The sequence below is a fragment of the Pleurodeles waltl genome, chromosome 5 (genome assembly GCF_031143425.1).
Source record: "Pleurodeles waltl isolate 20211129_DDA chromosome 5, aPleWal1.hap1.20221129, whole genome shotgun sequence".
NCBI lineage: Eukaryota > Metazoa > Chordata > Amphibia > Caudata > Salamandridae > Pleurodeles > Pleurodeles waltl.
This window is the reverse complement of record NC_090444.1, coordinates 84,565,805-84,580,021: the sequence shown is the minus strand read 5'-3', so window position 1 is coordinate 84,580,021 and position 14,217 is coordinate 84,565,805. Positions and strand designations below refer to the sequence as shown.

The window sequence follows — 14,217 nt, the reverse complement described above, 5'->3', positions numbered from 1 at the left end:
AGTACATTCTGCCAGGATAGAAAACCTCAAAGGGTTGATGGACCAAGCACTAACTATAGAGTATCGGTTAAATGAACGACGAATGGAGAAAAAGAAGAGTCGTTTGCCTTTTCACTCAGTACCATCTCATCCCTTCGCCCATCGTTCCGAGGAAGCCCGCCCTGAATCCAAAGGGAATACCGAGGAAGAGCCCATGCAGATTGACACAGCTCGCGGACCTCTATCCGCCAGCGAAAGGGAACATAGACGAAGGAAGGGGCTTTGCCTATATTGTGGTGCAGCTGGTCACCTAATTCGCGCCTGCCCCATTCGTCCAACCAAGCCCTTGGGAAACGCCAACTCCCGTCCCCAGTAAGAAGGGTGAGGACGGGATATCGTGATATACCTTCTATTTGCTCTTCCAGGGAGGAAGGAACTGCTCTTTTTCTCTTACCAGTTACCCTCCATTTAACTGATGGCCGTGAAGCAAGAACTTTGGCTTTATTGGATTGCGGAGCCAGTGGCCTATATTTAGATGAAACCTGGGCCAAAGAACAACAAATAACACAAATACCCAAAGAAATACCAGAACAGGTACATACTGTTGATGGGTCACTCTTGGCCTCTGGACCGGTACAATACACCACCCCTACTTTCTGTTTACAGTTCGGTAAACATCAGGAAATTCTCTCGTTTGACTTAATCTCATCACCACACCATGTCATGATCCTGGGAATTCCATGGCTTACACGGCACAATCCTTACATCAACTGGGAAACAAAAACCATTTCGTTATCCTCCCATTTTTGTCAACACCATTGCTATCCGGCCGGGGATTATTGGTCCCCAAAAAGTCTCTCAACAGCACCTGCCCAGGTGGGAGGATCCATTAATGTTCTACAGGGAGTTCCCAGACAGTATCAGGACTATATCGATGTATTCCAGAAGCCAGAAAGACCTGAATTGCCACCCCACAGAGAATACGACTGTGCCATTTCTTTAGAGCCAGACACTGTAGTTCCTTTTGGGCGGATGTACTCCCTCACCGAACCAGAGAAACAAATTCTGAAGGAGTACTTAGATGAGAATCTACAAAGTGGGTTAATAACTCCCTCCTCTTCACCCGCCGGGGCTCCTCTTTTCTTTGTACCAAAGAAAACCAAAGACCTGCGTCCCTGTATCGACTTCAGAGGGTTAAACAGGATCACTATCAAAGACCGGTATCCGCTACCCCTCATCAAAGACATCTTAGAAGCAGTCAGAGGAGCCAAGAGGTTCACTAAGCTGGATCTCCGAGGAGCCTATCATCTGCTAAGAGTCAGAGAAGGTGATGAGTGGAAGACCGCCTTTAGAACACCTTTTGGTCACTACGAATATAGAGTAATGCCCTTCGGACTCACTAATGCCCCGTCCATCTTTCAAAGATTCATGGATTCTATCTTTTCTGATCTTTTGCAACAAACAGTGGTAGTGTATCTTGACGATATCCTAATTTATTCGGTTCATCCAGAGGAACATTCCAAACACGTCCGCCAAGTCTTAGAAAGACTCCGACAACATCATTTGTTCTGTAAGCCTGAAAAATGCGAATTTGATCAGATAGAAGTGAAATATTTGGGATACTGTATAGACCAAACCGGAATTGCCATGGACTCAGACAAAGTACAGGCTATATTGAACTGGCCATCTCCTTCTTCCATCAAGGAGACTCAGGCCCTCATTCTGACCTTGGCGGGCGGCGGAGGCCGCCCGCCAAAGTCCCGCCGTCAGATTACCGTTCCGCGGTCGAAAGACCGCGGCGGTAATTCTGACTTTCCCGCTGGGCTGGCGGGCGGTCGCCTTCAGACCGCCCGCCAGCCCAGCGGGAAAGAGGCTTCCACGATGAAGCCGGCTCGGAATCGAGCCGGCGGAGTGGAAGCTGTGCGACGGGTGCAGTTGCACCCGTCGCGTATTTCACTGTCTGCGCAGCAGACAGTGAAATACATGTAGGGGCCCTCTTACGGGGGCCCCTGCAATGCCCATGCCAGTGGCATGGGCACTGCAGGGGCCCCGAGGGGCCCCGCGACCCCCCCTACCGCCATCCGGATCCCGGCGGTCCGACCGCCGGGATCTGGATGGCGGTAGGGGGGGTCGGAATCAATGGGGCGGCGGTACACTGGCGGGACCCCGCCAGTGGTGCCGGTCCGACTGCGGCTTTACCGCCGCGGTCGGAATCCCCATTGGAGCACCGCCGGCCTGTCGGCGGTGCTCCCGCGGTCCTCCGCCCTGGCGGTCAAAGACCGCCAGGGTCAGAATGACCACCTCAATGTTTTCTGGGACTAGCCAACTTCTACCGGCAGTTCATAGCAGACTTTGCCCAGAGAACCAGCTTCATTACTCAAACCCTCAAAAAGGAACACCTAAAGAAAGGTTTTTGTTGGACACCAGGCGCTGAGTCAGCTTTTCAGGACTTAAAGAAAGCCTTTAGTCAAGCCCCTATTCTTCGACACCCAGACACTAGCAAACAATTCATTGTTGTCACAGACGCCTCAGAAAGAGCCATTGGGGCTGCCTTGTTACAAAGACAAGACGATGATGACCTAGAACACCCTGTATTCTATCTATCCCACATTCTATCTGATTCTGAGCGAAACTATTCCGTGCTAGAACGCGAATTACTCGCCTTAAAGGTCGCGTGCACTGAATGGAGACACTTTTTGATGGGATCAAAGGAGCCCTTCGAAGCCCGGACCGATCATAGAAATCTACAGTGTTTAAGAAATTTCCAGTGCCAAAATAGCCGGCAAGCTCGATGGGCCTTCTTCTTCAGCCAGTATGATTTCTATATCACCTACATCCCTGGTTCTCAGAACATCCTGGCGGATGCCCTGTCCCGACGTTATCCTGGGTGCGGTGATTCCGCGGTTCAAAACTTATTCGACAACAATAAAATCATAGGGGTAGCACAGACCTTTTTAGATCAAGTTAAGTCTGAATATGCCCGTCTACACGAAACAGAACTAAAGAGGTTACGTCCACAGCTGCACATAGATCATGACTACTATTATCATGATAAGGCCCTGTTTTTACCCACTAAAACAGTGCAAATCGAAGCCTTACACATGTGCCATGATTCTCCTATTGCGGGTCATCGAGGAGTGAAAGCGACTCAAGATCTTTTGCTTCGCTCTTTCTGGTGGCCAACTCTCAAGGCTGACACTGAGGCATATGTGTTATCCTGTTCTACATGTGCTCAAGCCAAGACACCCCGAACCAGACCTGTGGGCTTACTCCGCCCATTACCTGTTCCCCCAGGCCCATGGCTTACCATATCCACCGATTTTATGTGCGCCTTACCTTCCTCAATGGGAAACCACGTCATAATGGTAACTGTGGACTCCTTCACCAAGATGGCCCACTTCACGGCCTTGAGAAAGTTACCCACGGCAAAGGAGTTAAGTCAGGTCTTTACTCAAGAAATTTTCAGGCTACATGGGCTACCCCAAGTTATTATATCAGACAGAGGTCCCCAATATATCTCCCGTTTCTGGAACCAATTCTGCAAGATCTTGGGGATCCAGGTGGCCTTGTCATCCGGGTTCCACCCTCAAACCAATGGACAAACAGAACGACTCAATCAGGGTCTCGAGCAGTACTTACGTAGCTTCTGTAACGCTACACAAAGTAATTGGGCTCCCTACTTACCGCTTGCCGAATTCTCCTATAATAACTCTCTACACAGTGCCTCTAAAGTCTCTCCTTTCTATGGCTCCTATGGTTTCCATCCCAGGGCCTTCCCAACTCCCCTGAGAGACAACTCCAACCTTCCCGCCATCTCCTCTTTCGTTCGACAGCTACGGGGTATACAGCGAATTATCCATTCTAACCTTGTGTCCGCCAAGTCCCGCATGAAGACAATAGCAGATAGGAGACGCTGTGCGGCTCCTCTATATCAAGTCCATGATAAGGTCTGGCTCTCCTCTAGATTCCTACCTCTCCGACTCACCCAAAACAAATTCAAGCCCCGCTTTTATGGTCCCTTTCTCATTCTCAAGAAGATCAACCCAGTGTCCATGCGTCTTCGCCTACCTCGGACATGGAAGATCCACCCAGTATTCCATGTCTCGCAACTGAAACCTTACCGTCCTGATCTCTTTCATAGGCAGTTGCCCTGTCCCCCTCCTTTGTTGGTTGACAATGTGCCTGAATACGAAGTGCAGGAGGTCTGTGACTCTCGATTTTTCCATGGGCGCCTCCAATACCTTATTCATTGGAAGGGATACCCTTTGAGTGAGTGTTCCTGGGAGGATGCCTCTTCAGTCCATGCTCCTCTTTTAATCCGCCGCTTTTTTCGGCTCTTCCCTCACAAACCCGGGGCCTCGGGGAGGGGGCATACTGTTACACCGCGGCGCTCGCCGCGGCCGCGGGCTCAGGTTGCCGCGGCGCGGCACGTTAATTTTGCCGCGGCCGACGCCCGGGCCGCGGTAGACGCCGAGGCAGACACCCAGGTCGCGGGGGTCGCCGCGGCTCCGGCGAGGGCCATGAAGGCTCCAGGGAGCTGGTCTGGGGGTCACGGCGCTCGCCGCTCCCCCTTTTTCAAGTTCTGCCTTAAAGGCAGACGCGGCAGAGCCTGAAACCCCGAGGGGGTTTCAGGCATGGCCGCACACAGCGCATTATGCGCTTAACATTTATTTTTCTTGCATGTATTCACCTGCCCACCACCACTTACCGATGTTCCTAGGACAAACCGAACCCTTACACTGGGGGTTCTTTATACTTGCCTTTTTTCTCTTCCCAGCATGCTTACCACTTCCTCTCTACCCAGCATGCATTGTTTAACACACATACCTAATTCATTACTGTTTTCTTTTCCCCAATCCAAGATGGCGGTGTTCTACTTCCTGTTTCCTGTTTCCTGTCCAGGGGTATTTAAGGGGATTCCAACTGCCTGTTCATTGCGTTGCAACACTCCTTGGTGATAGTCACGCTCCTATTTGATATCCTTCTGCGAATCCTGTCTGTTCCTGATTGCTTTGTTTTCCTGCCTTCCTGAACTGCGGTCCTAATACCCTGGTGTCCTCCTTTTCGTTTCAGGGAGTTCCTGTGGAGGTTTTTTACCCTACTGGGGTTTTTCCTCTGGGACTCCTTCTGGAGGGCACGGACTGTAGTGGTTCGCTCATACCAAACAGCACCGTGGCTACCGGAAGGGGTCGCCCCTACCTCGGCCAGAGCAGAACCCGTCGGAACAAGGACCGTTCCCCTACGCCTCTCCGCTGCGAGGGTAAGACCGTTGAGAACCGCGACACGGCGTGGATAGCACTGTGCTGATCCAAAACTTTGCTAGATAAACAGATATTTGAGGTGAGCAAATCTAGAGTGTCACTGGTGTTGCTCCTTACTAGAGCTGCTCTCCACCTAAACTTGGGAACTACCCAGAGTTCTCTATTCTTTTTTGCATAATTTATGTGTCACTCTAACCCTGAAAGGGATTTATTTTGATATATATATGTATATGTGCAACATGCTCTGTGGCCTTAAAAGGCACACTTTAGGGGTTATTTTGGAGTTTTGATTTTTTTTTGTACAAAAATGAAATTTTCCTACACATTTTCTGGCCATGTGTCACAGTAAACTATATACTGCAGTCGAGTCACAGCACATGGGCAGACATTTGTTTTTGCAATATAGAATTATAGATGAACATCCTCGGTGGCACTCGCACTTGTTTATTCTCACTTTGGGTCTGATTTAGATATTGGCGGATGGGTTACTCCGTCACAACATGACGGATAGCGCATCCGCTGAAATCTAAATCCAGATTTCGGCGGATGGGATATCCATCACCGTTGTTATGGAGTAAGCCGTCTGTCAATATCCAAATCAGACCCTTTGTCGTCTTCACTAATATTGAATAGAGTTAGTGTGCTGGAGAGGAAATGTTCTACTTGTCTGTGAACTTTTCTGTAACTGCACAAAGCAATCCACAGTCAACTGGATTGTGTCAACCTCTTTGCACCACATTTAGTACATCATTCTGATACTCACTTGATTCAATACAGACTTGAGCGGGCTCATATTTAAATGATTATTCTTCCAAACCTTTTAAGATTTAAAAAGCATCCTTTATTTGAATCAGGTGTAGTATCACTCCACTGATTTGTAATTACAAATGTTTTCTGTTGTCCCCTGTACTGCATTTCGGTCATCAGCCCTCCTTCAGCGAGTAAAACCTTAAAACAACTGCCTGGAACCAAATAAAGAAACATGTTAAACTAAACAAGGGATACCACAATTTCTCAGGCAACAATAATTTACAGATCTAGCTGCACAAGAAAGATCTATATTCAAATACGATCACATGCAGGAAACTACAAAAGTCCAATAGGTTGCTGTCAAAGAGCTTGTAGAATCTGGAACACTGTAACTTGAGCAAGCCTTGTGGATTTCTAAATCATGTGGCTCTACAGGTGTTTTCAAATGGCTCATTCTTATGGAAAAGACCTAAAGATAGGCAGACATGATGCTATACGTCAATGATAGCTAAGGCAGCTCGTTGTAGAAAACTCTTCCCAAATTGCATGGAAATAAAGGGCCAGATGTAGGAAAGCATTTTGCATTCGCAAACGGTGCGAATGCCCGTTTGCGAATGCAAAATGCCATTGCAGAATGTATGAAATACATTCTGAACGCAATTTTAAGGAATCGCTAAAATAGCGATTTCTTAAAATTGCGACTCTCTAAATTAGAAATCGCAAATAAGGATTCCTTATTTGCGATTGCTTGCACATGTATGAAGCAATTCCTAAATGCGATTTTGGCATTTAGTAATCGCTAATTACCACTAAGTTAAACTTGGTGGTAACCATGTGCAAAATTTAAAAATGCATTTAAAATGCATTTTTAAATTGTACATGTAAAGCACACATGCCCTTTTGGCATGTGTGCACCTTACATGTCCCCAAAAAGAGACTGACTAGAAATGAGGGTAAGTTTAAAAGTAATAATGTACCAGAGGTGAAAATTAATTGCATACCTAGGTAAGAAAACACAGGACCTCATTTACAAGAATCTGACACATCTGCTCTGATTCATCAGATTTCTTGCACTGCCTTACGACCCCCTAATGATGCAGTGTATTTACAATACAGAGCTCCATGGCGCACGTTTTCACAGATGCGTCAGAAATGCTGAAGCATCTGTGGCACGAAACTCAAGCACTGCAGGAATAGCATCACCAAAAATGATGCTACTTGAGCAATGCCAGCAGGCCCCCATTGAGAAAAGCCCTGCATCAGTTTTACTCCTGTTTTGAATAGGCAGTAAATTTCTGATGCAGTGAAGTTGCAGAATGACTCAGTGAAATGTTGTAAATTTCACTGCATCAGTTCTGCGTGGCTTTTCCCGTGGCTAGCTCGCAGGTATAATGTGATGCAAGGCTTTACAAACTGATGCATTGGGCCCAATGCGTCAGTTGTAAATGAGGAGCAGTGTTGAGCACTGCTTGCGCCACTGATGCGTCAAAACAAAATGACAGAACGAGGGTGCAAAGGCCTTGTAAATGAGGCCCTCAAACACAATAATGAGGGTGCCATATTGACAGACTAAATTCGGATCTGTGGTGAATGAGTGTGTAGGTGAATGGGCACCATCTACGAAAAGGCGCAGTGTCATATTTACTGTGTTATCGATAAGTAACTGATGCATGAAGGTGATCGCAGGCTGATGTAACTTTGTGATAGAAGGCGTAATAACTCTAAGAATACATGATGTCTATCATATCGGGTGCACATAATACCCAAGTAGTAATTGGAGGTGTAAATAACTTAAGTGAGGAAAGAAACTAAAACACAGAGCTGAAAACACTTTACTGAAAGAGTAAGTGGGAAAATCTGTGTGAGGCCTATTCCAGGTTCAGAATGTGTGAAGGGTGCTTGTGTCTCATATTAGATGTACGGTGCATGGGTGAGAGGGCGTAATCTGTGAAAACAGTGTCATTTTAATGCACAATGGCATCTATGTGTGGCTAATGAAGATATACAACAAGGCATTACTACCCAAAATCTCCACTCACTGCATAGACAATACCAGGCTTATGTGAGTCACGTTCCCTCAAAAAATGCAAGCTGTCTATCAAATTTGTGTTTAAAATACGGCGCACCATGGCACAGGGTAGGGGACAATAGCGTCAGAATTTTGGACGCTATTGATGTACTGTTCAGGGTTAGCGCCAAACGTTTGGCCCTAACCCTGAACAGTACATAGGGCCCCATTGAAAGCAATGGTGTGCCCCCTTTTAACGCCTGCTCTGAGCAGGCGTTAAAAATGATGAAAAAAAATGATGCAAAGAAATCTTTTAGATTTCTTTGCGCCATTTGATTTGGCCCCCCTAACGGGAGAACGCCCCCCTGGCATACATTATGCCTGGCGCAGGCATAATGTGGCGCAAGGGGTTACAAAGTGGCGCAATGCGTGCATTGCGCCACTTTGTAAATCTGGCACAGCGTTTTTGCCATAATATCGCCACATTAGCGTAAACAAAATGCTAATGTGGCGATATTATGGCGCAAGGGGCTCTTAAATCTGCCCCTTGCCATTTAGATTAGCTTATGTCATATTTTTCTCCTGGAAATCAGAGGCTTTTGTGGATTTATGTTTCCAGTTTGGCTGTTACTTTTGGGCACATTCAAGCATACCTTCGTTTTTTGCTTTCTCCCTACATAAAACAGTCCACAATGGTATTTCAATACATACTCTCTGTTTTCGGTGTCACACGTGGGATGTAATCTAATGGTTAAGCCTTTGACGTTGTATTGGTGTGTCACCACATTGCCTGAGAGAATATTGCAGTTATCGAAGTTATAGCATGAATATGTTCCTTTCCTGTGCACATTTTCTTTATTTTCAGATTGCCTCTGATTAATATAGCCCTAATGTTTTTTTTTGTTTAAAAATAGAGCCTGGTTCTTGTATATATTTTTGAAATCCTTCTCCACGTGAAGTTCAGTGTTGTAGTACTACCTTTTTGATACTGTTACTGAAAGTGGAATATTTTGAATTAAACACCAGCCTTTCATTTTGTTCTCTATTTGTATACCATGTGTAAAGCCCTTCTTATGTGTTCAGCGACTTGTTTGCTTGGCAGATTGTAATATATTGGGGTTATCATCTATCTGCAAATTCTTTCACATCATTTCTTCTTCTATATTGTAAACCTCCAGAGCAATTGGGAGTATGACTGGTATCTTTTTAAAGGAAACTGGTGGAAACTTTTGACATATAGCAAATGGTTGTTATCTGCAGGTTTACTATATATAATGGAGATATGGGCATTCACTTGGCCATTTGTGACGTCTACTGATACATACATACAATTTTTTAATGGTTTGCGCCCAGTCCAAGTAGGGATCCTCTCTCTATTCAGGGTAAGGGAGCCACACAGCTAATATAACCCCTGCTCTCCCCCTTGGTAGCCTGGCTCAAGCAGTCAGGCTTACCTCAGAGGCACTGTGTAAAGCATTTGTACACACACATAGTAACACAGTGAAAACACCACAAAGGGACTACACACCAATTTAGAATAATAGCCAATATTTATCTGAGTGAAACGAGACCAAAATGACAAAAATCCAACATTTACAAGTAAAGATACACATTTCTAAATGTTAAATGTAGTATAGAGCTTAGAAACACAATAGCTCCAAATGGGGTTATCACAACGTCTTGAAGGAGTCATCACCAACAGTCCGACATCACCCATAAGGGAGTGCGGGCCAGTCATGGAGTCACATGGACCTCGGTTACAGTACCTTAGAAAACGTTGAGGAAACAAAGATGTTGCACGGAAATAGGGAGGTGAAGCATTGCTGGAGCTGGTGCAGCATCTGTTCGGTACTGCCACCGGGAGAGGTGAGGAGTTGGTTCCTTATTGCTAGGCAGGGAGGTGAGTCGACAGTTCCTTACGGTTACAGGGGAGGTGATGTTGGCGGCAGGGCGTTGGTTCCTTGCGGCAAGGCGGGGTTGATGGATCCAGCAGGACAACACATGAGGAGTTGACTTCATTGTGTGGCAATCACACCACGGGCCACAGGTGCTGCTGCGGAGTCAGAGTTGGGTGCCACGGACGTCAGTGACAAGGGGCTCTGTACGCATGCTGTGGCAGGACTTCAGAGGTGCTGCGGCGGCATTGGGCCTGCAGTGATCGTGGTCATTGCACTCAGCTAGGAACACAGCCCCGGTTTCAGACAGTGGCGCGGAGTAAGAGAGCAGAGCCAGTCCTGAAGTAGTTCTGGATGTCGATGCACTTGTTTCTTTCTTGTTACACCAGAACGCACAGGAACTGGATTTTGCATCACTTGGGAAGTTAGGACTCCCAGCAAGAGAGTCCAGGCACTGGCAGGTGAAGCCTTTGATGTCCCTGAGACTTCTTAACAGGAGGCAAGCTCAGTTCAAGCCCCTGAAAAACCTTTGGAAGAAGAATGTAGAAAGCAAAGTCCTGTCCTTTCACTTTAAAGACAGAGCAGCAAGCAGCAGGCCAGCACAGAAAGCAACAGTCAGAGTGGCAGTCCTCCTACAGTATCCAGCTCTTCTTCCTGGTAGAATGGCCTTAGTCCAGAAGCAGTCTAACTATGTGGTGTCAGAGGACCAGTATTTATACCCATTTCTGCCTTTGAAGTAGGCAAACTTCAAGGAGAAGTCTGTATAGTGCACAAGAGCCTGCCTTTCCCTGCTCTGGCCCCAGACGCTGTCGTGGCGCGGCGGCTGCGGCGGCCGCGGCCGCAGGCTCAGGCGGCCGCGCCGCGGCATTCTACCGCGATCTGCGTGCGGGCCACGGGGAAAGCCGTGGCCGGCATGCGGACCGCGGGGGAAGGCGCGGCCTGCATGCAAGCCGCGAGGGAAGCCGCGGCTTGCGTGCGGGTCGCGGGGAAAGCCGCGAGTTCGTCCGGGGGTCGCGGCACTCGCCGCGCCCCCTTCTTTTGTCTTTCCAGGAAAGACAAACGCGGCGGGAGAAAGACCTCGAGTTTGGTCTAGATCCTGCCGCACACAGCGCATTAGTGCGCTTTACATTTTTGACAGCATGTACTTTGGGCACTTACCAGCATGCACAGGCAAAAGCCGGATATTTGCACATGATGGTGCTTTTATGCAGACCTTTTCCCTTTCCCAGCATGCTACCTACTTCCTCTCTTCCCAGCATGCATTATTTTTCTTTGTTTGGACGCATGTACCTGATTCACTATTATACTCTTTTTCCCAATTCAAGATGGTGGTGTTTCTACTTCCTGTTTCCTACTTCCTGTCTAGAGGTATATAAGGGGAAGTCAGCTGCTTGTTCATTGCGTTGCAACACTCCTTGGTGGTAGTCATGCTCTGACTGGTTTCTTCCTGTGAATCCAGTGTTTCCTGACCTGTCTTCGTTTTCCAGTCTTCCTGCATTCCGGATCTTCAGCTCTAACGCCTTGGTGTCCTCCTTCCTTTTCAGGGAGTTCCTGTTGGAGGTTTTTTACCCTACTGGGGTTTTTCCTCTGGGACTCCTTCTGGAGGGCACGGACTGTAGTGGCTTGCTATTGTCAAACAGCACCGTGGCTACCGTAAGGGGTCGCCGCTACCTCGGCCAGAGCAGAACCTGCCGGAACCGGGGCAGTTCCCCAACTCTTCTCAACTTCGACGGTAAGCCCATTGAAAACCGTGACAGATTGCAACGCCAAAAAATCCAGTTGCAGTCCGGAACCATGGACAATCCAGTGGCAAATACGGAACCTACGAACCAGACCCTGCTTATGACGATACAACAGCAGGCTCAAGAACTCCAACAGCTACGTACTGAAAATACCGTCTATCGACAAGCCTTTGCATCCAGGACCACAGATGTACCCTCAGTAGCTGCCACTACACTCCGTTTCTCCGGAGATCCCAACAAATTAAAGGAATTCCTGGATGCCTTGACGGTTTATTTTGCCTTTCGCCCCTCGCAATTTGTACAAGACAAAACCAAGGTGGGGTATTTGATTAGCGCCTTATCGGGGCCAGCATTGGCTTGGGCCACTCCTTTAGTGACAAGAAATGATCCTTGCCTGTCTAATTATTCCACCTTTATCACTACTTTTAAACAGATGTTTGAACGCCCTGGACTCGAGGCGTCAGCAGAAGAAGCTCTTTGCGAAATCCAACAAGGGAATCAAGATGTATTACAATACATCACCCGATTCAGACAATTAGCAGCAGAAACATCCTGGGTGGAACGTACCTTGGTGACACTGTTCCGTAGAGGTCTCAGAGAGGACATTAAGGACGAATTGGTGCACTCTGCTAGAATAGAGAACCTTAAAGAATTGATGGATCAGACTCTAACAATAGAATATCGGTTGAACGAACGCAGAATGGAGAAAAAGAAGAGTCGTTTGCCATCTCACTCAGTGACGACTCGCACCTTCTCTCATCGTACCGAGGAAGTCCGTCCTGAACCTAAGGGGAATACCGAGGAAGAACCAATGCAAATTGACATGGCTCGAGGACCTTTATCAGCTAGTGAAAGAGAACATAGACGAAGGAAGGGGCTTTGTCTATATTGTGGTGCAGCTGGTCACCTAATTCGCACCTGCTCCATTCGCCCAACCAAGCCCTTGGGAAACGCCAACTCCCGTCCTCAGTGAGAAGGGTGAGGACGGGATATCGTGAAATACCTTCCATTTGTTCTTCCAGGGAGGAAGGAACTGCTCTTTTTCTTTTACCAGTTATCCTTCATTTAACTGATGGCCGGGAAGAAAGAACCTTGGCCTTATTGGACTGCGGAGCCAGTGGCATCTATTTAGATGAAGCATGGGCAAAAGAACGACAGATAGTACAAATACCTAAGGAAGTACCAGAACAAGTACACACGGTGGATGGATCACTCTTAGCCTCAGGACCCGTACAATATACCACCCCTACCTTCTGTCTACAGTTTGGGAAACACCAAGAAAATCTTTCGTTTGATTTAATTTCATCACCACACCATGTCATGATCCTGGGGATTCCATGGCTCACACGGCACAACCCTTACATCAACTGGGAAACAAGAACTATTTCCTTATCCTCTCAATTTTGCCAACACCACTGCTATCTCGCAGGGGATTATTGGTCCCCAAAAGGTCTTTCAGCAGCACCCCCTAAGGTGGGATGCTCTATTAACGTCCTGCAGGGAGTTCCCAGGCATTATCAGGAATATGCCGATGTATTCCAGAAGCCAGAAAAACCTGAACTGCCACCCCATAGAGAATACGATTGCGCCATCCCTTTAGAACCAGATACAGTGGTTCCTTTCGGGCGAATGTACTCTCTCACAGAACCGGAGAAGCAGATTCTTAAGGAATACCTTGATGAGAACCTACAAAGCGGGTTGATTGCTCCCTCTTCTTCACCTGCAGGGGCTCCTCTCTTCTTTGTGCCTAAGAAAACTAAAGATTTGCATCCCTGTATTGATTTCAGAGGATTAAACAAGATCACTATTAAAGATCGGTACCCACTACCCCTCATAAAGGACATCCTAGAAGCAGTCAGAGGGGCAAAGAGATTCACCAAGCTGGATCTTCGAGGAGCCTACCATCTTCTAAGAATTAAAGAGGGTGATGAGTGGAAAACCGCTTTTAGAACACCCTTTGGTCACTATGAATATAGAGTAATGCCATTCGGACTCACCAATGCCCCTTCCATTTTTCAAAGGTTCATTGATTCTATCTTTTCTGATCTTTTGCAACAAACAGTAGTGGTGTATCTCGACGACATTTTAATCTTTTCTGTTCATCCAGAGGAACACTCTAAGCATGTTCGCCAAGTTTTAGAGAGACTCCGACAACACCATTTATTCTGCAAACCTGAAAAGTGCGAGTTTGATCAGTCGGAAGTAAAATACTTGGGGTATTGCATAAACCAAACTGGAGTCGCCATGGATTCAGACAAGGTGCAAGCTATATTGAATTGGCCATCTCCTTCTTCTATCAAGGAGACTCAGTGTTTTTTGGGATTAGCCAACTTCTATCGACAATTCATAGCAGACTTTGCCCAGAGAACCAGCTACATTACTCAGACCCTTAAAAAAGAACATCTAAAGAAGGGCTTTTGTTGGACACAAGACGCAGAGTCAGCCTTTCAGGATTTAAAGAAAGCCTTTATTCAAGCCCCTATTCTACGACACCCAGACACCAGCAAACAATTCATTGTTGTCGCAGACGCCTCAGAAAGAGCCATTGGGGCTGCCTTATTGCAAAGACAAGACGATGATGA

At 47.1% G+C, this 14,217-nt stretch overlaps 1 long non-coding RNA gene across 1 annotated transcript in view; it reads right to left on the bottom strand.

The window, feature by feature from the left end:
* Positions 1–6,058: 6,058 nt before the first annotated feature.
* Positions 6,059–14,217, bottom strand: part of LOC138295387 (uncharacterized) — a 54,348-nt gene continuing 46,189 nt past the window's right edge. The window contains exon 5 of the long non-coding RNA XR_011203591.1: positions 6,059–6,202. This is a non-coding gene — a long non-coding RNA (uncharacterized lncRNA). The remainder of the gene's footprint in view (positions 6,203–14,217) is intronic.